At 46.6% G+C, this 22,994-nt stretch overlaps 1 long non-coding RNA gene across 3 annotated transcripts in view; it reads right to left on the bottom strand.

The window, feature by feature from the left end:
• The window catches only part of LOC105466701 (uncharacterized), a 54,431-nt gene extending 42,188 nt beyond the window's left edge, over nt 1-12,243 (bottom strand). For 2 of the 3 annotated variants that reach the window (XR_011620830.1, XR_011620829.1), the window contains exons 1-4: nt 12,109-12,243; nt 10,052-10,105; nt 9,858-9,970; nt 8,848-8,958 (exon numbers count right to left, since the gene is read on the bottom strand). This is a non-coding gene — a long non-coding RNA (uncharacterized lncRNA). Of the gene's footprint in view, nt 1-8,847; nt 8,959-9,852; nt 9,971-10,051; nt 10,106-12,108 lie in introns of those variants that run through there. The other variant, XR_011620828.1, reaches the window with a different exon arrangement.
• Nucleotides 12,244-22,994: the final 10,751 nt, after the last annotated feature.

Raw genomic sequence — 22,994 nt, 5'->3', positions numbered from 1 at the left:
CCCAGATTTTCCCCTTTCCCCAGGTTTTATCTCACGTATGTGGGGCACAGAAAGCTGCAGCCTTTCCAACATAACCCTCCGCCCACACCAGCTCATATTAAGTAAATGTGTGGGATCAACAACGGAGCACTGCTCACATTTTTTCAGGTCCCTCCTGTGCTTGGGTCATCAGGATCCAAGCCTCTCTCCCTGAGCTTCCAGCTCTAAAATTATATGACTCTAGTTACTTTGGCAGCTATTCAGAGGAAAGAGAAAATAGGGAGGAAGGAGGAAAAAAAGATCATTACTGAAGCATCGTCCCTAAAATTCTGATTGCATGGGGTAGGAAGGGTGTTTATAAAATAGTCCTGATCACAGCAGATAGACATGGCAGTGATCAGAGAAGTGTCCTTGAATAGCCCCTGATGTTCACGCCTCCATACTGACTTTTGTTATCATAATGGCCTTGGCAGTTAAACTGAGATGCGTTCTTAAGCAAGAGGCCCCAGGGCTGTGTGGCTTTATCTTTTTCCCCTCTGAATCGCAGGGAGAAAGGGCAGTTTCACAATCAGTTCTGTGTATTTCTTATTTTGTTCCTTAGTGGTTCCTAAGGTGGTCATAAAGAGAATGACTCTGTTACATAAGACAGTCATTGTTGAACCAGGATCTCCCAGGACCTGCGTCCTCCCCTAGTAGCAACCGTGAAACACATTAACTTTTCCAGGCAGAGTAAAATATGCCCAAATGGGTAACAACTGTGATTCCACAGCTAAATGCTGCTTTTGTGGCATCTAAATCAATGTGCTCCCCCACCAAACTCCAGCATAGGAGGGTGGAAGTGTCACTGCATTTTATTTTATTTTGCTTTATTATTTTAATTTTTTTGAGACAGGGTCTCACTCTGTCACCCAGGCTGGAGTGCAGTGGCATGATCATGGCTCACTGCAGCCTCAACCTCCTTGGCTCAAAGGATCATCCCACCTCAGCCTCCCAAATAGCTGGGACTGCAGGCTAATTTTTAAATTTTTTGTGGAGATGGGGCCTCACAATATGGCTCAGATTGGTCTCAAACTTCTTGGCTCAAGCAATCCTCCTGCCTTGGCCTCCCTAAGTGCTGAGATTACAGGCGTGAGTCACTGCACTCAGCTGACACTGCATTTTAGACATTATCTAAGTGTAATCTTTGTTCACAGATGCATCAGAAAACACTGAGTTTGATCAGCCATCTGAATTAGAAACAGTAATAACAAAAACAGGGCGCTAACAAAAATCACAACTCTTTAGCATCCAAAACGTTGAGAGAGGAGAGACATTGTTTAATTCTCTCTTGAAACTCATCATGATGAGGCGGTACCAAGAGGGCGATGTAACTGTGGGTACCGGGCCCTGCAGAAACCCCCCCGGCTCTCTCTGAGCTGCCATGCAGGGCTTTATTTATCCCACCCGCATCTCTCCTTCAAGTGACACAGTCAGCAAGTCACTGGACTGCGGACTGTGGCATTGTGGTCTTTTGTGCTGGTCTTCTCAGCAAGAACCTGATTGCTGGCTTTGCTCAGCATCCTCCCACCCCATCAGCTATGTCTGCGCAGTGAAGCTAATGGGGTTGAAGCTTCAGAATCCCTCATTTGCACGGGCTCCTTCCAAGGCCTTACAAGGACCCTTAGCTATGTGTGTGTGTGTGTTTATTTTTATTTTTATTTTTTTTGAGACGGAGTCTCGCCTGTTGCCCGGGCTGGAGTGCGGTGGCCGGATCTCAGCTCACTGCAAGCTCCGCCTCCCGGGTTTACGCCATTCTCCTGCCTCAGCCTCCCGAGTAGCTGGGACTACAGGCGCCAGCCACCTCGCCCGGCTAGCTTTTTGTATTTTTTTTTTTTTTTTTAGTAGAGACGGGGTTTCACCGTGTTAGCCAGGATGGTCTCGAACTCCTGACCTCGTGATCCGCCCATCTCCGCCTCCCAAAGTGCTGGGATTACAGGCTTGAGCCACCGCGCCCGGCGTGTGTGTGTGTTTATATATAAAATTTCTAAAAGTAAGAAATTGTAACTTTAGGGGATCAAGACCATTTGCATTGCTCTGACACCCCTTGTGTCATGGGTCCTAGAAGTGGCTGTGAGCATTTTGGGGAACCGGCTAACGGCAAGTTGAGTTAGGGATACATTTAGTTGGACTTGGTAAAACACAGTCATCTGATTTGCAGATGTGTCTGTGCATAGTTGAAGTTATTGCTACTCATCCTGATGTAGGAATAGCTTCCAGGAAAACATTCCCCTCCCCCGGCCGTGCCAACTCGCTGGGCATCAGGACATGAAGGTGCAGGCCAAAATTTGCATAACGATATAAATGCGTGCTGTGGCTTCTGGCACCACAAGTATGTGTCTCATGAACATCAAACACAGTTTGGAGCCAGAAACCAGTCTGGGGGAATATTCTTTCCAATTTTATAACTTGTATGTATATCAAGAGAACTTGATAGAGGTTATGCCAAATTTAACAACAACCTTAGATAGAATTTTAAATGACAGGCCGGGTGCAGTGGCTCACACTGTAATCCCAACACTTTGGGAGGCCGAGGTGGGCGATCACCTGAGGTCAGGAGTTCGAGACCAGCTTGGCCAACATGGTGAAACCCCCATCTCTACTAAAAATACAAAAATTAGCCAGGTGTCGTGGCACACATCTATTATCCCAGCTTCTTGGGAGGCTAACATAGGGGAACCACTGGAACCTAAGAGGTGGAGGTTGCAGTGAGCCGAGATCATGCCACTGCACTCCAGCCTGGGCAACAGAGTGAGACTTGGTCTCAAAAAAAAAAAAAAAAAAAGAAAAGAAAATTTTAAATGACATTACCAAACAAAAATTTCAAACTATATATAAGTACATTCCAATCAACCATGCCAGAGGAAAAACTGAATGATTCTATTCTCTTTAGAGAAAATGAAATTATAAAATTGTTTTTTCTCAAAAGGTCAGGTAAGAATACACAGCCAAAAAAATATAAGGAGTGAGGGAGTACGATAGAAGTTTAACAAGTGGGCGAGGCACAGTGGCTCACGCCTATAATCCCAGCACTCTGGGAGGCCAAGGCGGGCGGATCAACTGAGGTCAGGAGTTCGAGACCAGACTGGCCAACGTGGCAAAACCCTGTCTCTACTAAAAAAATCCAAAACTTAGCTGGGCATGGTGGCACGTGCCTGTAGTCCCAGCTACTCAGGAGGCTGAGGTTGGAGAATTGCTTGAACCTGGGAGGCAGAGGTAGCAGTGAGACGAGATCGCGCCACTGCACTCCAGTCTGGGTGACAGAGCAAGACTCTGTCTCAAAAAAAAAAAAAAAAAAAAAAAAGTATAGCAACTGGTTAATTAATAAAATATGATGTATTTTTTGGAGTTTTGTGATTTTGTGTGGTTTGTTAGCTTTTGATAATGTGATTTGCTGTAAATTCTTTACTCATTGTGTGATAACTAATTTTATCTACATAACTCTGTATTCTTCTACTTAGAAAGGGTACCCAGACTCTGTAAGCTTCAGGCCTTCCAAAACCCGGATCCACCTCTGCCCCCTGCAGCATGTGGTAAACTGTTGAAAACAGTATACACGAAATGTCTGTGAATCAAATGCTGCTCCCTCTGCCTCATTAAACATCATTTCCACTGGGCCAGGCGCGGTGGCTCACGGTAATACCAGCACTTTGGGAGGCCAAGGCGGGTGGATCACGTGAGGTCACGAGTTTGAGATCAGCCTGGCCAAAATGGCAAAACCCCATCTCTACTAAAATTACAAAAATTAGCCAAGCATGATGGTGCACACTGGTAATCCCAGCTACTCGGGAGGCTGAGGAGAATAACTTGAACCTGCGAGGCAGAGGTTGCAATGAACTGAGATCGCCCCACTGCACTCCAGCCTGGGTAACAAGAGCGAAACTTCATCTCAAAAAAAAAAAAAAAAAAAAAAAAAAAAAATCAGTTCTGCCAGATGAGGTGGCTCATGCCTGTAATCCCAGCACTTTAGGAGGCCGAGGTGGGCGGATCCTTTGAGGCTTGGGGTTCAAGACCAGCCTGGGCAACATGGCAAAACCCTGTCTCTACTGAAAATACAAAAATTTAGCTGGGTATGGTGGTGCATACCTGTAGTCCCAGCTACTAAAGAGGCTGAGGTGGGAGGATCGCCAGGGCCCAAGAGGTCAAGGCTGCAGTAAGCTATGATCACACCTCTGCACTCCTCCTGCCTAGGCAACAGAGCAAGATCCCTTCCCCCTGCCCTTCAAAAAAAATCTATCAGTTCTTATAGGTGAAAACAGGAATACAGATGGTTTGGGGCTCCACTAGATTTCAGTGAGGACAGTGTGACCTACGTGAGATTTTCTTTGTGGATGATTTAAAAACAGAAACATGAACAACATTGGTGAGAGACTTTGACCTATAACGAGGGCATCTGCTTTTCCTTACTCAAGCTACACCACGATTGGGACAAAGTAGATTGATGTCATCTTGAATTTTTTTTTTTTTTGGTCACCCAGGCTGGAGTGCAATGGCATGGTCTCGGCTCACTGCAACCTCTGCCTCCCGAGTTCAAGTGATTCTCCTGCCTCAGCCTCATGAGTAGCTGGGACTACAGGCGTGCGCCACCATACCTGGCTAATTTTTGTATTTTTAGTAGAGAGGGGGTTCAACTACGTCGGTCAGGCTGGTCTTGAACTCCTGACCTCAGGATCTGCCTGCTTCAGCCTCCCAAAGTGCTGGGAATACAGACTTGAGCCATCACACCCGGCCTGTCATCTTGACTTTTATTCACATATTTTGATCTTCATTTACTTGGAGTGAAGGCATATGAGTTATCAAAAATTAAAAATAATATTTTAAAATTTTAAACTGAGGTTCTTTTTCTTCAGAGTTATTTACTCTGCCCCCATTGGCTCAGTGGCATTCATTACTTAAGGAGAAAGTGAAAACAGTGAGAACAAAGCAGATGGATAATTCACAACATCCGAAGCCACAGTCGCTTGAAAGAGCTAGTCACGTGAGAGAGAGGTAGTTTTGTTCTGAATTTCAAAATGGCTTAGTTTTAACCCATTTATGGCTGAGGTGGCAATTTTTTAATTTGAAAAATCAGACCTTAGCAATGCCTTGAGCAGTAGGATATAAATAACTCCCACATGCTTAGCGTTCCAATAATGGAACTCTAGGCATAAATGAGCAAGATGATGTAAAAGCTTGGAGGACAGAGCATAGCATTTATAGGTGTTAGGGTAAAGCAAGTTTGTCCAATCTGCAGCCAGGATGGCTTTGAATGCAGCCCAACACAAATTCATAAACTTTCTTAAAACATTATGAGACTTTTTGATTTTTTTAAAAGCTAATTAGCTATCATTTAGTGTTAGAATATTTTATATGTGGCCCAAGATGATTCTTCTTGCAATGTGGCCCAGGAAAGCCAAGGTATTGGACGCCCTGCTCTAAGGATGCAGGTCATGGCACAAGGCCATTTCTCCACCACAAAAGAAAGTAATACAAATTGCTTTCCTGTCCGGGTATGGTGGCACACATCTGTATTCCCAGCTACTCAGGAGGCTGAGGCAGGAGGATTGCTTGAGCCCAGGAGATCAAGGTCAGCCTGAGCATAGCAAGACCCTATTCCTTAAACAAAAAAATTTTTTGGCCAGGCACGGTGGCTCACACCTGTAATCCCAGCACTTTGGGAGGCAGAGGTGGGCAGATCACGAGGTCAGGAGATCATCCTGCCTAACACAGTGAAACCCCGTCTCTATTAAAAATACAAAAATTTAGCCAGGCGTGGTGGCGGGCACCTGTAGTCCCAGCGACTCAGGAGGCTGAGGCAGGAGAATGGCGTGAACCTGGGAGGTGGAGGTTGCAGTGAGCCAAGTTTGCACCACTGTACTCCAACCTGGGCAACAGAATGAGACTCTGTCTCAAAAAAAAAATTTTTTTTTAAGATAAGCATTAAAAACACAGCTTTCCTGGGACTGCAAAAGGTTATCGGCGGGGGGTGGGGGGTGGGCGGTGGGGGGCAATAAAAGCTTTCCTGGCTCAGCACCCAGGGAACTGGGGAGCAGATATGGGGGAGGAGAGGAGTTGTAAGAGACACAGATAGAGGTGTGCTTCTTCCCGAGGGGGCGGTGGCTCTGCCTCCTTAGCCGACATTTCACTGGCAGGGGACAGATCGTACAGGGGTAAGGGCAGAAGGGACTTGGCCCTCGTTTGCTCTAAAACCCTTGCCTCCAGCACCACAAGAACATGAGAGGGGAGAGACGCAGAGTGGAAAGGCGGGCAGGGCAGACCTGGACTGAAAATGGGCCTCCAAGAACCGCCCCACCTGAGTCTCCCCCACTTCCTTCCTGTGTGGGGAAATCAGGGGAAGAGCCCATAGCACCTGGTGAGGGCGAGGAAGGTGGCAGAGAATGAAGCCTTGGCCAGAGCAGCACCGCCACTGCAGTGATGGGGCCTGGCCGGCAGGGAGCAGCCACCTCTCCTCTTGCTGCCTTAGAGCGGTTGACCAACTGGGTCAATGGTGAAGGCAACAGTGACCAAGACTGACACCTACCACCAAGGCAACAAGATGTCTCCAAGGTCAAGGTGGGCCAGAGAATAGGAAGCATGGGACAGACCTGGAGCTCATCCAGAGGGGGAGATGAGGGAGCGTGGCCCTGATGGAATTAAAATCCTGGATTGACTGAGGAATTATCCTTAAAAAGCTTTGAAACCAGAAGGGTGTCAATGATCCTAAAGTGCCAAGATTAAGAGTTGTCCACTACTTCGTAAGTAAATTGATTACAGTTATAGAGAAATAATGTTTCATTTTTGCACCTCTGAGATGTCACTGTAAACTTGAAACCCACTACACATTAGAAATCCCTGCCCTCAGGTTGGGTGCAGTGACTCACACCTGTAATCCCAGCACTTTGGGAGGCCGAGGCAGGTGGATCACAAGGTCAAGAGATCAAGACCATCCTGGCCAACATGGTGAAACCCCATCTCTATTAAAAATACAAAAATTAGCTGGGCATGGTGGTGGGCGCGTGTAGTCCCAGCTACTCAGAAGGCTAAGGCAGGAAAAACTTGAACCCAGGAGGTGGAGGTTGCAGTGAGCCAAGATCGTGCCACTGCACTCCAGCCTGGGTGACGAAGTGAGACTCCGTCTCAAAAAAAAAAAAAAAAAAAAAAAGAAATCCCTACCTTCCTTTTATGTTCCCAAAATGTTCCCACCACAGAGGCAGCCTTGTACACTGACAGTTTGCCTACATTTGGTGGGGTGTGATTGCAAGACCAGGACTAGACAGCGATCAGCACTACTTTGAGCTTCCAGAAATCTAATCTGGGGAAGCGTTCAGGCAAGAGATACATCGATCTCATAGAGGACACAAAGACATGAACATTGATAGCCCTGTTGTCATCTTAAAAATCATACTTAGGCCATGTGTGGTGGCTCACACCTGTAATCCCAACACTTTGGGAGGCTGAGGCAGGTGGATCACCTGAGGTCAGGAGTTTGAGACTAGCCTGGCCAACGTGATGAAACCCTTTCTCTACCAAAAATACAAAAATTAGGCAAGCGTGGTGGCAGGTGCCTGTAGTCCCAGCTACTCAGGAGGCTGAGGCAGGAGAATCACTTGAATCCAGGAGGTGGAGGTTGCAGTGAGCTGAGATCATGCCACTGCACTCCAGCCTGGGAGAGAGAGCGATACTCCATCTCAAAAAGAAAATCATAATTACTTTCATGATGTATACTGTAAGGCAATATGATAAGTAGTAGGGTATCTGTTCTTTCCCTGATTTCTCTCCCCGCCGACTCTGACTGGTATCTTGGAAGCAGAAAATTCTAATGCAACATTTGCTACGAGTGTTCTCTTTAAATGTCATCCACAATGATTAGGAACACCTCACAGACACCAGCCCTGTTTAGCTGGCTACAGCGGACCAGGTGTTCAACCAGTTTGACTACTCCGCCTCCCTTTGTTAGGCCTCTGAATTATGTATCTCCTGGTATGCAGGTGAGAGACTCAGACTGTGGCTCTCCACGTGCCCTGGAGCTAAACGTCCCTGTTTGCTTTCTCTGGAATAATTTCACTTGTTCCCCTCTCCCCTGTCTACAGGGAAGCTGCGGTTTCAGCTATCCATGACTATAATGATTCACGAGGAATTGAAATAAAAACATTACAAACCCTGTAGGTAAAATGAGGACATTCTTTAAGTTCTATTATAAATTGAGTGTAGCCCAAGAATTCAATAGAGAATGAATAAGAGATTACCGGTTGTCTGGTTAGAGCTTAGTGGTTGCCCCCAGGGAATAGCTTGTTGGCTTGTGTGGGCGGCCAGCAGCCTCGGCTCTGTTTGGAGTCCTTCCTTCAGAGAGGAATTGACTTCCTAGCAATTTATTTCCCCGTGATTGTGGCCCACGCTCACAGAGGCCAAACCAAACAGGCCCAGGAAGATTTTGGCCGTGGCCAGTGGAGAGCCCGGCCTGGCAGCACCCCTCCTCCCAGGCTTTGCAGCTGCCTGTGTGCATCCCAAGCAATCTTTGTCAGCATCCTCATGGCCACAAAACTTCCTTTTTTAAAAAAAAACTAAAAATGTAGTTTAAATCTTCACATGCACATTAGAGCCACATTATATTACCTTTAAAAATGTTTTTAAATTTAAAAAAATTTCTGTAGTATAAAATTAAGTTGATCTTAAAGCTGCCCCCTTTATAGTTTACGTTCTGCCTAAAGCTCTGCTCGTGCATAATGAACTGTCACCTGACTGAGTGCGTAAACAGACGGCTGCCTACCCTTGTGTCAATCACCGAGTTCCGGGCAAAGACAGGCAGTTCTTCAAACCATGAACAAATAAAGCAATCATCAAGCCGTAACCAACCTGGCTCTTTCTGTGCTTCACTTCTGCTTCCCGTACATCCCTTTCCTTTTTCGGTCCATAAATCTTCCTCCACCATGTGCCTAAGCTGGAGCTTCTGGTCCAGGGGCTGCCCTGTTCACAAATCGTTTTTTGCTCAATTAAACTCTGTTAAATTAAATGTCTCTATGGTTTTTAACATTAGAGACAGGGTCTCACTCTGTCACCCAGGCAGTGGTGCAGTCACGGTTCACTGCAGCCTCTATCTTCTGGGCTCAAAAGATCCTCCCACCTCACCTCCCGAGTAGCTGAGACCATTGGCATATGCCACCACACCTGGCCTCTCTCTCCTTTGTAATGCTTTATGTTTTCATTAAAAAAAAAGACCCTTAAGGCTGAAAGTTCATTTCAACTAAACATAGCTTGAGGCCCCTTGACAGCACCCCTGGCTGCTGGCCATCCAGTCTCGAATCTGAACGTCTGCAGTGACAGGGAGGTAACTTGCTCCCTCCCAACACAGACTCATCCATTTTGGGGTTGCTCCAATGGAAACCCTTTCTTAAATTGAAGATTCCCTGTAATTTACATCGATTGTACCTAATTTCATGCCTTGATACCCCGTGGAATAAATTGCACCCATCTTCCATGTGAAAGCTCTGTAGCTAATCAGGGCCACTATCTCATCGCTTCCCCCGTGGCCCTTCTTCACCGCCAAGCTCCTGTGGTGGTATCATTCTTCCTCTACCCAGGGGCTGAGAGTGTTTACCACCCTGCTGCTCCCCTCTGAACAGCCTCCAACTTGTCGAGCCTTTGAAAACTGCGGTGCACACAGCTTGGCACAGGGCTCAGCTGTGTTCTCTCCGGTGCAGAATGAGGCAGAAGAATTTGTTGTAAATACCGCACATCTATTAATGCAGCCGAGGATTTAATGAGCTTTCTTGGCAACCACATTAAATTATGGCTTTTTTTCTTACCAGCAACTACATATTTGAGTGGCTGGATTTTATAGATCAAGACCAGAGCCTTCCATTTACCATTATGGACTTTATCTTGTAATATGCGCTGATTCATTCAGACTTTTAGAGATCTTCTGGCGTTCTGATTTTGCCCTTGAATGTATTAGTATTCCACTCATGCTCTGTGTCACCTGCAAATACAAAAGTTTATTTTTGGTCTTTAGCCAGGCCACTGATTTAAAAAAACACACACAACAACAACAACAACAAACCTTCATGTGGCACGAAAATGCAGAGTCCTGTGGTATTCCAATAAAAACAGTCCTCTGGATGAAAAAGAATCAATTAATTAGCAAGCTTTGGCTATGATCCTTCAACCCGTTAAAAACCAACCAATTACCCTATCCCTCAACCCCTGTGAGGACAACATTAGCCTATCCCTCAACTCCTGTGAGGACAATTAGCCTATCCCTCAACCCCTGTGAGGACAACATTAGCCACTCTTTACGGCAGCTTATCATCTGACCCCCCTTTCTGTGTGGGAGAATTACCTACTTTGTGAGTCTGCCAGAAGGCAGAGACCACCTCCTCCTATGAGAAGTGAAACATGTCAGCACCTAGCTTTCCCAGCTCCCTCCATAGCTAAGGTGTGGGCATGTGATCTGGGCTCCACCAAACAGAGGCATCGGGCTGAACTTTGACTCAGGAGCTGGAGAGGCAAAAACGTTGGGACTCTAAGTACTCTGTTCTGGCAGAGGATGGGGACCGCTTTATACCCTTTTCAGGACACCAGGGTTAGTGTTAGGGTGTCAGCAGGGCAAACCATGGTGTTCGTGCCGATGTGGACAAGCTGTCGTGCCCTCCAAAGACCAGGGCTGTGATTGTGGATGCGGCTGTGCATCCAAAAATCCATAAATCACATATCAGATTTAGGATATCCGAGCCTGATTGTCTGGCCCTTCTGAAGAGCTGGTAAACTTCCCTATATCCTTGAATAAAATCCCTTTTCTGTTCAGACTCACTAGAATTTGTTTCTGTCCTTTGTGATCTAAAAACTGCGAGTGACACTGTGCCTCTCTACCTTATCCCCAGGGTCCCCAAGCAACTATGTCAGTTTCCTTTCTGACATGTAGCGGGACCATATCGATCTTGTATCTCTAAGTTTGCCAGTGGAGTAATCCTATCAGAAAAGGAGATGGATTCAGGCTAACACAATTTGCTTTTAGTGACATGGGGCTGACTCTTTATAATCACTGCCTCCTGGTTTCTAAGAGCTCGGAAACCACCTTCTAGCATTCTCTTCAAGACTCCCACCGAGAATCAATCTCAAGCTTACTGGTCTACAGGTCATAGAATCCACCTTCTTTTTTTTTTTTTTTTTTTGAAAATTAGAATTACATTTTCCCATCTCGCTGGCTCTGTTGTTTTTCATGATTCCTAGAGATCATCCAAAAGATTTCTCAATCACCTCCACAGTCTTTCCATGTTCTTTACTATGAAAATATTCTCATACAATCTCCTTATAGGTTTGATTTGTTCTTTTGACTTGAAAAATGTTCTTTTTTGAGAAGACAGAAGCAAAGCAAGAGTTAAGGAATTCCATTTTCTGTGTTCTGTTTGAATACTGCATCATCCAGCTGACACTGCAGACACTCCTCAGAACCTGTCCTAGCCCTGTAGACGAAGGCGAGGCATAGCCCATCTCTCTGCGGTTTCAAATATCTAAACCCAAACCCCATGCCCTCCAGTCTAAATACATTGTCTTAGTCCATTTGGGTTGCTACAACAAAATACCTCGGACTGGGTAATTTATAAAAAGCAGAATGTGGCCGGCCGCGGTGGATCACCCCTATAATCCCAGCACTTTGGGAGCCTGAGGCAGACAGATCTCTTGAGATCAGGAGTTCAGACCAGCCTGGCCAACATGACGAAACCCCATCTCTACTAAAATTACAAAAATTAGCTGGGGGTGGTGGCGGGCGCCTGTAATCCCAGCTACTCTGGAGGCTGAAGCAGGAGAATAGTTTGAACCTGGGAGGTGGAGTTTGCAATCCCAGCTAATCTGGAGGCTGAAGCAAGAGAATAGTTTGAACCTGGGAGGTGGATTTTGCAATCCCAGCGAATCTGGAGGCTGAAGCAGGATAATAGTTTGAACCTGGGAGGTGGAGTTTGCAATCCCAGCTAGTCTGGAGGCTGAAGCAGGAGAATAGTTTGAACCTGGGAGGTGGAGTTTGCAGTGAGCCGAGATTGCACGACTGCACTCCAGCCTGGATGACAGAGCAAGACTCCATCTCAAAGAAAAAAAAAAGTGCAGAATTTTATTGCTCACAGTTCTGAAGGCCGAGAATTTCAACATCAAGGTGCCACCAGATTCGGTGCCTGGTGAGGGCCCTCTGCTTCATACAGGGCAGCTTCTTGCTGCATTCTTACATGGCTGAAGGAGAAAAGGGACCAGCAAACTCCCTCAGGCCTCTTTTATGACGGGATTATTCCCATTCACGAGGGTTCTGCCCTCAAGATCCAACGGCCCCACCTCTTAAAGGCAAAACACTGGGATTTGATTTCAACGTATGAGGGAGTCTCTGAGCCTACTCTGGCTCAGAAGGCTACCTGTAATAAAGAAAACAAGAAAAGAAAAAGGAAAAAAAGAAGATTTCAACATGTGAATTTTGGAGGGATGCAAACATTCAGACCATAGTGCTGTCCTTGAATATAGTATGTACTTTGTGAATGAATGTTAGTGGCATAAAGCTAACAAAAGGCTATGACTTATCCCAGGCATACCTGCTTGGCTTTTGAACCTCATTTCTATCATTGTACACATACAGCCTACCATAAAAAATATTAATAATCACATAAAAGGTGGTTTATATTACCCAGGTCTTATTTCGTATCATTAAACATCACTATTAGTCTCATTTAATATAGCTAACTTATATTTGGCCAAAAAAGCATTGCAGGCCAGATGTGGTGGCTCACACCTGTTATCCTAGAACTTTGGGAGGTCAAAACAGGAGGATTGCTTGAGTCCCAGGAGTTCAAGACCAGCCTAAGTCATATAGTGAGACCCTGTCTCCACAAAAAAATTAAAATTAAAAAAAAGCATTACAGGCCGGGCGCAGTGATTCACACCTGTAATCCCAGCACTTTGGGAGGCTGAGGTGGGCGAATCACCTGAGGTCAGGAGTTCGAGACCAACCTGACCAACATGGAGAAACTCCATCTCTACTAAAAATACAAAATTAGCCAGGCGTGGTGTATACAGGTGGCACATGCCTGTAATCCCAGCTACTTGGGAGGTTGAGGCAGGAGAATCGCTTGAACCTGGAGGCGGAGGTTGCAGTGAGCCGAGATCGCGCCATTGCACTCCAGCCTGGGCAACAAGAGCGAAACTCCGTCTCAAAACAAACAAACAAAAAAGCATTGCAGTATTATTCCAAACCTATGCATTTTGATATAAATATTCCAAAGTGTGTGTGTGTGTGTGTGTGTATTTTAAAACCTATACAATTCCTGATAGGTAAGGGATAATGTTATTCACATAACTGAAACTTAGATTGAGGCCAAGATCAGAGAGAAAGAAGGACCAGCCAGGTCATGATCCATTGCTTTGGAGGGAAGAATCCTGCCTTCAAGAAGGGAGGCACCGCCAGAGGGAGCCTGCCAACCTCTCTGGTTGGGGTGAGGTGGGGTAAGGCTGAGAGGAGGCCATGGGCAGTTGGAACCATCCCAGCTTGCCCCACTGATGCCCTTTAGCTTACCGGATGCCGGATCCCATGCCGGGGAGACCTTGCCGACGCGCTCGGGCTTACCCCGAGCATAGACGGCCTGCTGAATGAGTCGGGTCCCTCTCAACCCGGGCTTCCAGGAGGGCAGCTGCACAGGTAGAGAAAGGCCAGCACCCTGGATAATGTCAGATGGGCTTGAGGCATGTGTGTGGTGGGTGCCTTTTAAAGTAGCATCCTACCAGAAACGAACATTGTGTCGTCCTTCTTGGTAAGAGTGGAAGAGGGGACCCTCCCTCGGGAGAGTAGGAGTAGGTCAAGAATCCACATTGTCTGGAGAAAAGGGGCAAACTCACAAGACACTTTGGGCTTTCAGGTTTAAGAAGACATCTGCTCAGTTCCCAGGAGAGTAGATCCCTGGAAAGCGGGTGTGTGGGATGGTCTTGGCCCACAGGGTGGCGAGAATCAGAGAGGGAGACCATCCCGAGCCAGGCTCCCAGCGGCGCTGCTGCATCCCGCAGGTTCAGGCGATATCATTCCCTCAGAAGCCAGAAGGAACGGTGTTCTCTGTGGTGGTATAGACTTGGGTTCCATTTCCTGGGGTGGGTTGTGCCCCTGGGGTGAATGTACTTATGATGAAAGAGTTGATCCTTAAGAGACAGAACACTCTGAGTTTGGGCCTAGTAGGGAGTGAGGTCCCAGAAGCCAAGGCTGGTTGTAGAACTGCCTGTTTTCAGAACTGCTGCGAAAGGGCTCGGTTCTAGCCTAAATGCTACAGCAGGCAAAGAAGATATAAACTTCAGAGGCGGGCCGGCATGGTGGCTCACGCCTGTAATCCCAGCATTTTGGGAGGCTGAGGCGGGAGGATCTCTTGAGCTCAGGAGTTTGAGACCAGCCTGGGTAACATAGTGGGACCCTGTCTCTATAAAACAAACGAATAAAAAACCACCACCAACCACAACAACAAAATCCAGAGGCAGATGCAACCCCTACCTAGCCCCTTCTACTGAGATGACCCAAACTCTCCCAACTCCTTATCCACTTGTGCCCACCATGACTCACTGCCGCCTACACCCATGAGCTGACAAGGAATCGAAGGAGTTTGATTCAAAGTTCCTGGACCAATGTAGCTGACGTCTTCCTTGACTGAGAGGAAGGCAATGTGAAAGGTCTTCACCTAAATGTCCCTCGCCAGTTATACTGGAAGAGATGGCAGCACAAACGCTGAGATCAACTTCTGTAGGGCACACTGCCTCTCCTGAATGCCCTTGGCCACTAGGTGAGTTCTGGGCTTTGTCCATCTAGGCTCAGGACATGACCTGATGACACCAGGGTCTATGCCTCAACTCCTCTCCACCCTCATTATAGGTAGACATGGGACCAAGCCCATCTGGACCCAACCAAACAATGGGGAAACTCATGGACAAGTGAGAAGGAGGGCGCTGGGGCATTCAGCGAGACTGACATCTAAATTTTCTGCACTTACAGGGAGGAAGTTCTTGAACACTTGCTCCCGGGGGGTAAAATGAATCAAATTATTCCTACAAGAAAACGTTAGGTCCAAAGAATATGGCTGCCTTTGGTCTTAACAACTTTCCACCTGCACTTATCGTTATGTGTAAGGTGTGGCTCACGCCTGTAATCCCAGCACTTTGGGAGGCCGAGACAGGTGGATCACAAGGTCAGGAGATCAAAATCATCCTGGCTAACATGGTGAAACCCCGCCTCTACTAAAAATACACAAAATTAGCCAGGCATGGTGGCGGGTGCCTGTAGTCCCAGCTACTCGGGAGGCTGAGGCAGGAGAATGGCATGAACCTGGGAGGCGGAGCTTGCAGTGAGCCAAGATCACGCCGCTGCACTCCAGCCTGGGCGACAGAGCGAGACTCCATCTCCAAAAAAAGAAAAAAGAAAAAGAAAAAGAAAAAGAAAACTATAATAAATCTAAATGTGGCTGGGCGCAGTGGCTCACGCCTGTAACCCCAGCACTTTGGGAGGCCTAGGAGTGTGGATCACCTGCAGTCAGGAGTTCAAGACCAGCCTGACCAATATGGTGAAACTGCATCTCTACTAACAATATAAAAATGAGCCTTATGTGGTGGCGGGCACCTTTAATCCCAGCTACTCGGGAGGCTGAGGCAGGAGAATTGCTTGAACTGCGGAGGGAGAGACTGCAGTGAGCCAAGATCACGTCACTGCACTCTAGTCTGCATGTCAGACAGAGACTCCGTCTCAAAAAAAGAATCCACATCATTCTAAAAGGACACCTTTTTTTTTTTTTTGAGGCGGGGTCTTGCTCTGTCCCCCAGGCTGGAGTGTAATGGCTCAATCTCAGCTCACTACAACCTTGGCTGCCTGGGTTCAAGCAATTCTCCTGCCTCAGCCTCCCGAGTAGCTACAGTCATGCACCACCATGCCTGGCTAATTTTTGTATTTTTAGTAAAGATGGGGTTTCACCATGTTGGCAAGGCTGATCTCAAACTCCTGACCTCGTGATCCGCCCGCCTTGGTCTCCCAAAGTGTTGGGATTATAGGCGTGAGTCACTGCGCCCAGCCTTTTTTTTTTTTTTTTTTTTTTTGAGATGGAATTTTGCTCTTGTTCCCCAGGCTGGAGTGCAATGGGGTGATCTTGGCTCACGGCAACCTCGGCCGCCCAAGTTCAAGCGATTCTCCGTCTCAGCCTCCCAAGTAGCTGGGATTACAGGCGTGCACCACCACGCCTGGCTAATTTTGTATTTTTAGTAGAAAGGGAGTTTCTCCATGTTGGTCGGGCTGGTCTCGATCCCTTGAGCTCATGATCCTCCCACCTTGGCCTCCCAGAGTGCTGGGATTACAGGCATGAGTCACCACGTCCGGCCAAGGACATAACTTAATTCCCCATGATCAGATATACACAGACCCCCTTCTTTAAGAATAAGCAAGATCGCCGGGCGCGGTGGCTCAAGCCTGTAATCCCAGCACTTTGGGAGGCCGAGACGGGCGGATCACGAGGTCAGGAGATCGAGACCATCCTGGCTGACACTGTGAAACCCCGTCTCTACTAAAAACTACAAAAAACTAGCCGGGCGAGGTGGCGGGCGCCTGTAGTCCCAGCTACTCGGGAGGCTGAGGCAGGAGAATGGCGTGAACCCGGGAGGCGGAGCTTGCAGTGAGCTGAGATCCGGCCACTGCACTCCAGCCTGGGTGGCAGAGCGAGACTCCGTCTCAAAAAAAAAAAAAAAAAAAAAAAAGAATAAGCAAGATCACAACAGACAAAAATTAGCCAGGATGGTGGCTCATGCCTGTAATCCCAGCACTTAGGGAGGCAGAGGCAGGAGGATAGCTTGAGCCCAGGAATTCAAGACCAGCCTGGGCAACATAGCAAGACCTCATTCTCCACAAAAGGGGGGAAAAAGTCACCAGACACAGGAAAAGATTAAACAGTGCAAAGCTGACCGATCTGAAACACCAGACTAATTGGCCCCTTTCAAAGACCACTGCAAGAAACTGGAGAAATGCTTAGAAAACGTTCACTTTGTATTCTCGGTGAATAATTACAGAAGAGAGAAAGGGAGACACTGCAGGTGGGCCTCCCTCTGTGGCTTCCTCATGGATGCCTGAGTCACCCACAAGCAGAGGAGCAGGGCTGGGCCCGGGCGTCTGAGTTGTCCGCAAGACCGCATGGGAGAATCCCACTCTCCACGCTGCCTGGCACAGCATAGGTGGGGACCCTGTGGCATCTCTGATCATCTCTTTCTTTTTCATGGTTGTGTGTGATAACTGATCAACCCAGAACGGAAGGAACGGGTGGGAAATGTACAAGCATGGGTCACAGGGCTTGGGGGAGGACCTTGAGTCACATCAGATAATGCGCCCATCCCAGGTCTCCCAGCCCACGACGAAGTCAGCGCTGTGAGGACAGCTTTAGTCTCCCAGAGTTTACACACAGGAACATGCTTTGCAATTTGAGACACACAAATCTGTGGTCTGGACTTGCTATCTCTGAGGATCAGCAAAGAATTGTCTGGCTCCCGGGATGTTTTTGTACTGCAAAGCGGAAACACAAACAGTGCTGGGTACTTTCCTCCATTTTGTCCTGTCAGGAAGGAAACATTTTTAACAGTCACCCCATGTTCTTGATCTTGAGAAATCCCCGGCAGAGTTAACAGACATCACAAGAACTGCAGAATCAACAACAATGTGTGTTTCTTTCCTCGCTGTGGCCATGTGCCCGGAGAGAGAGATGTAATATAAGCAGCAGAGAAAATTAGAGATGGAAAAAATTGCAGAGAGGGAATGACTGGCCAAGATGTGAATCCAAATAGCAAATGGAGATGCTTGTAAGCATTCACAGCAGCAAGCACTTGCCGAAACCGCTCCTCATCCCAGGGATGTAAGTTCTCTGCACACAATTACATGAACAGCCCAGTAGGTGAGGGTGATACGGGACTATTCTTAGAAATGATCTGCTCTTATTTTGCATGAGAAAAATCAATGTAAGGAAAACATTGTCATATTTATCCATCAAATGTCATGCAGTGTTCAATGAGATTTTTATACGATTTTAAAGACATCCTTTTTATATGTCAATCCCCATATGATCTGCCAGCAGGATTTACACATCATTGCACACATTATAGTGAGAACACAGAAATTTTATTTTAACTCTGATTGGGTCTACAAGATCTTTGCATTCTTTTCCTGAAGAAAAATAGCTTTTTTTTTTCTTCTTAACAGAAGTGGGGAAAGGGCCAGGATGGCTGCCAACAACTTCTTGGTTTGGTTCCAAAGCATTTTGAGCAGAGTCTCTCAGAATGTCAAATGTAACATCCCATTCAGGGATTCAGTGGGGTTGTTGGTGATGTGAGAAGAGATTGGGAAATAGAAAGGTTTTTCTCAGTTCTTCTCTCTGCTACAGTAGAGGCTGCTGACTTCTACTTTTGGAAACTCCTGTCTTAGCTTCAGGACTTATTCTGATCCTCTCTTCCTACTCTGTTACCAAAGAAAAAAAAAAAAAAGAAAAAAGAAAAAGCTTCTAGGACAGTCCTCTTCATGATGCAGTTAACTCTGAGTGTTTCCAAACCGCGGCCGTCGGTCATTGGCTTGTCCACCTACACATAACCATTTTCCTTAAGGTCAGGAGTTCGAGATCACCCAACTGGTATTTTTCTGTCACCCTACTTTAATTTAAGATTCGTATTTTCAGCTGCCTATAAGACATTTACATTTTAAACTCCGGCCATCATTTCAAACTCAACATTTCCACAATAAAACATACTATCTTGACCTGAAAATATACTTCCCATACAACTTCTGGATCCCTCCCCACCACCTTTTTTGTGTGTGTGTGTGTGAGACAGAGTCTTGCTCTGTTGCCCAGGCTGGAGTGCAGTGGCATGATCTTGGCTCACTGTGACCTAGACCTGTTGGGCTCAAGTGATCCTCCACCTCATCTATCCCAGTAGCTGGGACTGCTGGCACATGCCACCATGCCCAGCTTTTTTTTTTTTTTAGAGATGAGGGTCTCCCTATGTTGCCCAGACTATTCTAGAATTCCTGGACTCAAATGATATTCCCGTCTTGGTCTCCCAAAGTGCTGGATTACAAGTGTGAGCCACTATGTCCAGTGCCTCCCTTTCTTTGTTTTTTTTTTTTTTTTTTTGAGACAGAGTCTCGCCCTGTTGCCCAGGCTGGAGTGCAATGGCATGATCTCGGCTCATGGCAACCTCTGCCTCCCATGTTCAAGCGATTCTCCTGCCTCAGCCTCCCGAGTAGCTGGGATTACAGGTACACGCCTCCACACCCAGCTAATTTTTGTATTTTTAGTAGAGATGGAGTTTCACCATGTCGGCGAGGCTGGTCTCGAACTCCTGAACTCGTGATCCACCCGATTCAGCCTCCCAAAGTGCTGGGATTACAGGCCTGAGCCACGGTGCCCAGCCCCTGCATCCCTTTCAAAGGCTCCACCATTGCCACAGTCATCTTGCTATAAATCTTAGGTGTAACTTTTTTTTTCTCCTCCATTTGCTATATTCATTTGGCCATCAATTCCTATTCGCTCTTTTTTCTAAAATGTTAGTATCTCTTCTAGCTTTACTTTCCTCTCCACTCGTCTGCCACCTGCTGTGGTCTAACTCTTTGTGATTGCTTCATGATCTCATCATGATTTCCCTGGCCGCTGCTCTCCCCGGCTTCTCTCTATAACTCCAGTCTCATGTACCAGTGCCCGTCTAATCTTTCTGCCGTGTCACTTCCATATGCAGAACCCATTAGCACCGTCAAGGTAAAACTTCCACTTGGCTTTTTTTTTTTTTTTTTTTTGAGACAGAGTCTTGGTCTGTCGCCCAAGCTGGAGTGCAGTGTCGCCATCTTGGCTCACTGCAAACTCTACCTGTCGGGTTCAAGCGATTTTCCTGTCTCAGCCTCCCAAGTAGCTGAGATTACAGGCGCCCGCCATCACGCCTGGCTAGTTTTTGTATTTTTTTAGTAGAGACGGAGTTTCACCATGTTGGTCAGGCTGGTCTCGAACTCCTGACCTCGGGTGATCCACCTATCTCAGCCTCCCAAAGTGCTGGGATTACAGGCTTGAGCCACCGCGCCCGGCCTCTGCTTGGCTTTTATATGGAGTTGCCAGCCTCTGGCCCTCAGCCAACTACAAAATATACACATTTTCTGCCTTAGTCATGGGTTTTCCATGTCCTCACATAGGTGCCTGCCTGATGTCTGCTGCTGAGCCCCTGTGCTTGTGGTCCTGTCCCCAGTATGTCCTTTGCTTTCTAATACCTGTCCAAAATTTATCCGTGCTTCATTGCCCAGGTCTCATCACTTTTCCATCAAAAGCCTACTCATGCCCTCCTTGACCTCCCTCTTTCCTGAGCTCATATTGTATTTGTAGTCTCCACCTCAGTTATTGGGTTGATACATTGTCTTCCAATATTTCTTATGATTTCGAGTATGTATTTTCTTCTGAATCAGTCTGTAATCTCCTTGAGGGCAGAGATGATGTTTTTCATTTCTTTCTTCTTCTTATCCCACCTTCTTGCTATCCTACTCGTTTTCCTTATCCCACATTTTACCTATGTTTATTTTTCCCATTTTTACTGTATATGTTCTTGTAAGCCATCCTCAAACATATGCAAAACAAAAAGTATTTCTTTTTTTTTTTCTCACTCTGTCCCTAGGCTGGAGTGCAGTGGTGTGATCTCAGCTCACTGCAACCTCTGCCTCCCGGGTTCAAGCAATTCTCCTGCCTCAGCCTCCTGAGTAGCTGGGATTACAGGTGTGTGCCACAACGCTTGACTAATTTTAGTATTTTTAGTAGAGATGGGGTTTTGCCATGTTGGCCAGGCTGGTCTCAAACTCCTGACCTCAAGTGGCCCACTTCTGACCTCAAGGCTCCCAAAGTGCTAGGATTACAGGGGTGAGCCACCACACCACAATACCTTTTATTGTATTAGCCAAACACAAAATGGATTGTGAGAACTCACTCAATAAATCTGTAATTGGTTTTTAAATATACTAGGATATAACAAATGTGTATTAATTTAAGCAAATAAAAAGTATATTTCAGCCCTTTAAGAATCTGAATCTAGCCAGGTGCAGTGGCTCATGCCTGTAATTCCAGCACTTTGGGAGGTCGAGGCGGGTGGATCATTTGAGGTCAGGAGTTCAAAACCAGCCTGGCCAATATGGTGAAACCCCATCTCTACTAAAAATACAAAAATTATCCAGGCGTGGTGGTACATACCTGTAATCCCAGCTACTTGGGAGGCTGACGCAGGAGAATCGCTTGAACCTGGGAGGCAGAGTTTGCAGTGAGTTGAGATCGTGCCACTGCACTCCAGCCTGGGCAACAAGAGCAAGACTCTGTCTCAAAAAGAAAAAAAAAAAAACAAAAACTGAATCTAAATGGAATAATTTGTCTTTTCCCCCGCACTGATTCAGCCGTGATGTCCTCTTTCATTATCCCAGAATCCTGATCATGATGACTTGGTACAACTAAAACTAAAGAGATAGAAAAGGCCAAAACAAACTACAAAAACAAAAAACAATGGCCGGGAGCAGTGGCTCAAGTCTGTAATCCCAGCACTTTGGGAGGCCGAGGTGGAAGGATTGCTTGATCCCAGGGCAACATGGCAAAACCCAGTCTCTACAAAAAATTTTTTAAAAAATTAGCAGGGCATGATGGTGTGCGCTTGTCATCTCTGCTACTCAGGAGGCTGAGGTGGGAGGATTGTTGAGTCCAGGAGGTCAAGGCTGCAGTGAGTTGCCTGGGCAACAGAGTGAGACTCTTCCTTTAAAAAAATAAATAAATAAAAATAAAAAGGCTTTTCAGATGGGAATTTATGGGGAGTAGTTGAGAATACCATTTCTGGATGAGGACCCTTGGAATGTTCTACCAGACACCCAGCTCCATTACCAACGTCACCACTGAAGAGAGTGTTGGGATCTGGGGAGCAGAAGAGAGGAGGGTGGGGCCAGCAGAGATGCAGACATAGGGAGACAGACAGGGAGACGGTGAGATAAGGGAGACATGAAGAAAAAATTCAAAACATAGGACTTTTTTTTTTTTTTTTTTAAAGAAAAGGCAAAAATGCATTCTCTAGCATAAGGAATAGTTTAGGATCTAAGGGTAACATTCTGAATTTGAATATTTTGAGGCCATTTCTTTAGGCCTCAGCCACTGGGTAGATTTAGATGGTGGGAGAGATTATTGCAGCTTTCTCATGGGAAGCACTTCCTTTGCCATACCCTCTTCTTGAAAGCTTCACCCACTTTGGTTTTATTATAGGGAATGACTGATAATATGCCAGTCCCACACATCTGTCTCAGTGGGTAAATAAATCACAGGAAAGAAGCATTTTGGTTTAAAGAGTAGAAATTCCAGCACAACTTTGATTTCTGCAACCGTCAGCACACCATAGGAATCCCACAATTGCTACCCCAGGAGAATGGGCAGTGCCGGCTATATATGGAGCCTGCCTTATTGCCATGGTGGCCTGTGCGACAGAGGGAGGCAGGCAGCTCACACCTCCTTGGCCTCGCAGGAGCTCAGCTCTGCCTTTCCAGGCACGAATGAAGGAAGGATCCTTCACTCCTCCTTACCTGGGACTTGTGTCCTTGGAGGTTGCTATTTTTCACAGGCTTGGCTGCTTGAGCACCCTTGGGGCCCACATAATACATGAACCACTTTTCAGCACCATACCTCTTATTCTCTGTGTCCATCTTTATTTACTGTACAGAGATAAGTTTCAACAAACAAGGTGGTCTCATTTGATACGGAGTAGCTTAAAGCCAGCAGTTGCTTTGCACAGAAGATCCACAGTGCTTTGCAGAGAAGATCCACAGATTCGGTGGTGCTGTTATCTTTTAATGTTTATCTGAAACAAAAAAGGATTTTACTCATGGGATCCTCACCCACATCCCCCAGCTCTCAGTCAGAATCCGTTTTTAACAGGAGCTCTTACTAAGCCTTGGTGAGAGAGGGAAAAAAGAAAGAGGAGTTACAAAT

The sequence above is a fragment of the Macaca nemestrina genome, chromosome 3 (genome assembly GCF_043159975.1).
Source record: "Macaca nemestrina isolate mMacNem1 chromosome 3, mMacNem.hap1, whole genome shotgun sequence".
NCBI lineage: Eukaryota > Metazoa > Chordata > Mammalia > Primates > Cercopithecidae > Macaca > Macaca nemestrina.
This window is presented reverse-complemented; position numbering and strand designations above follow the sequence as displayed.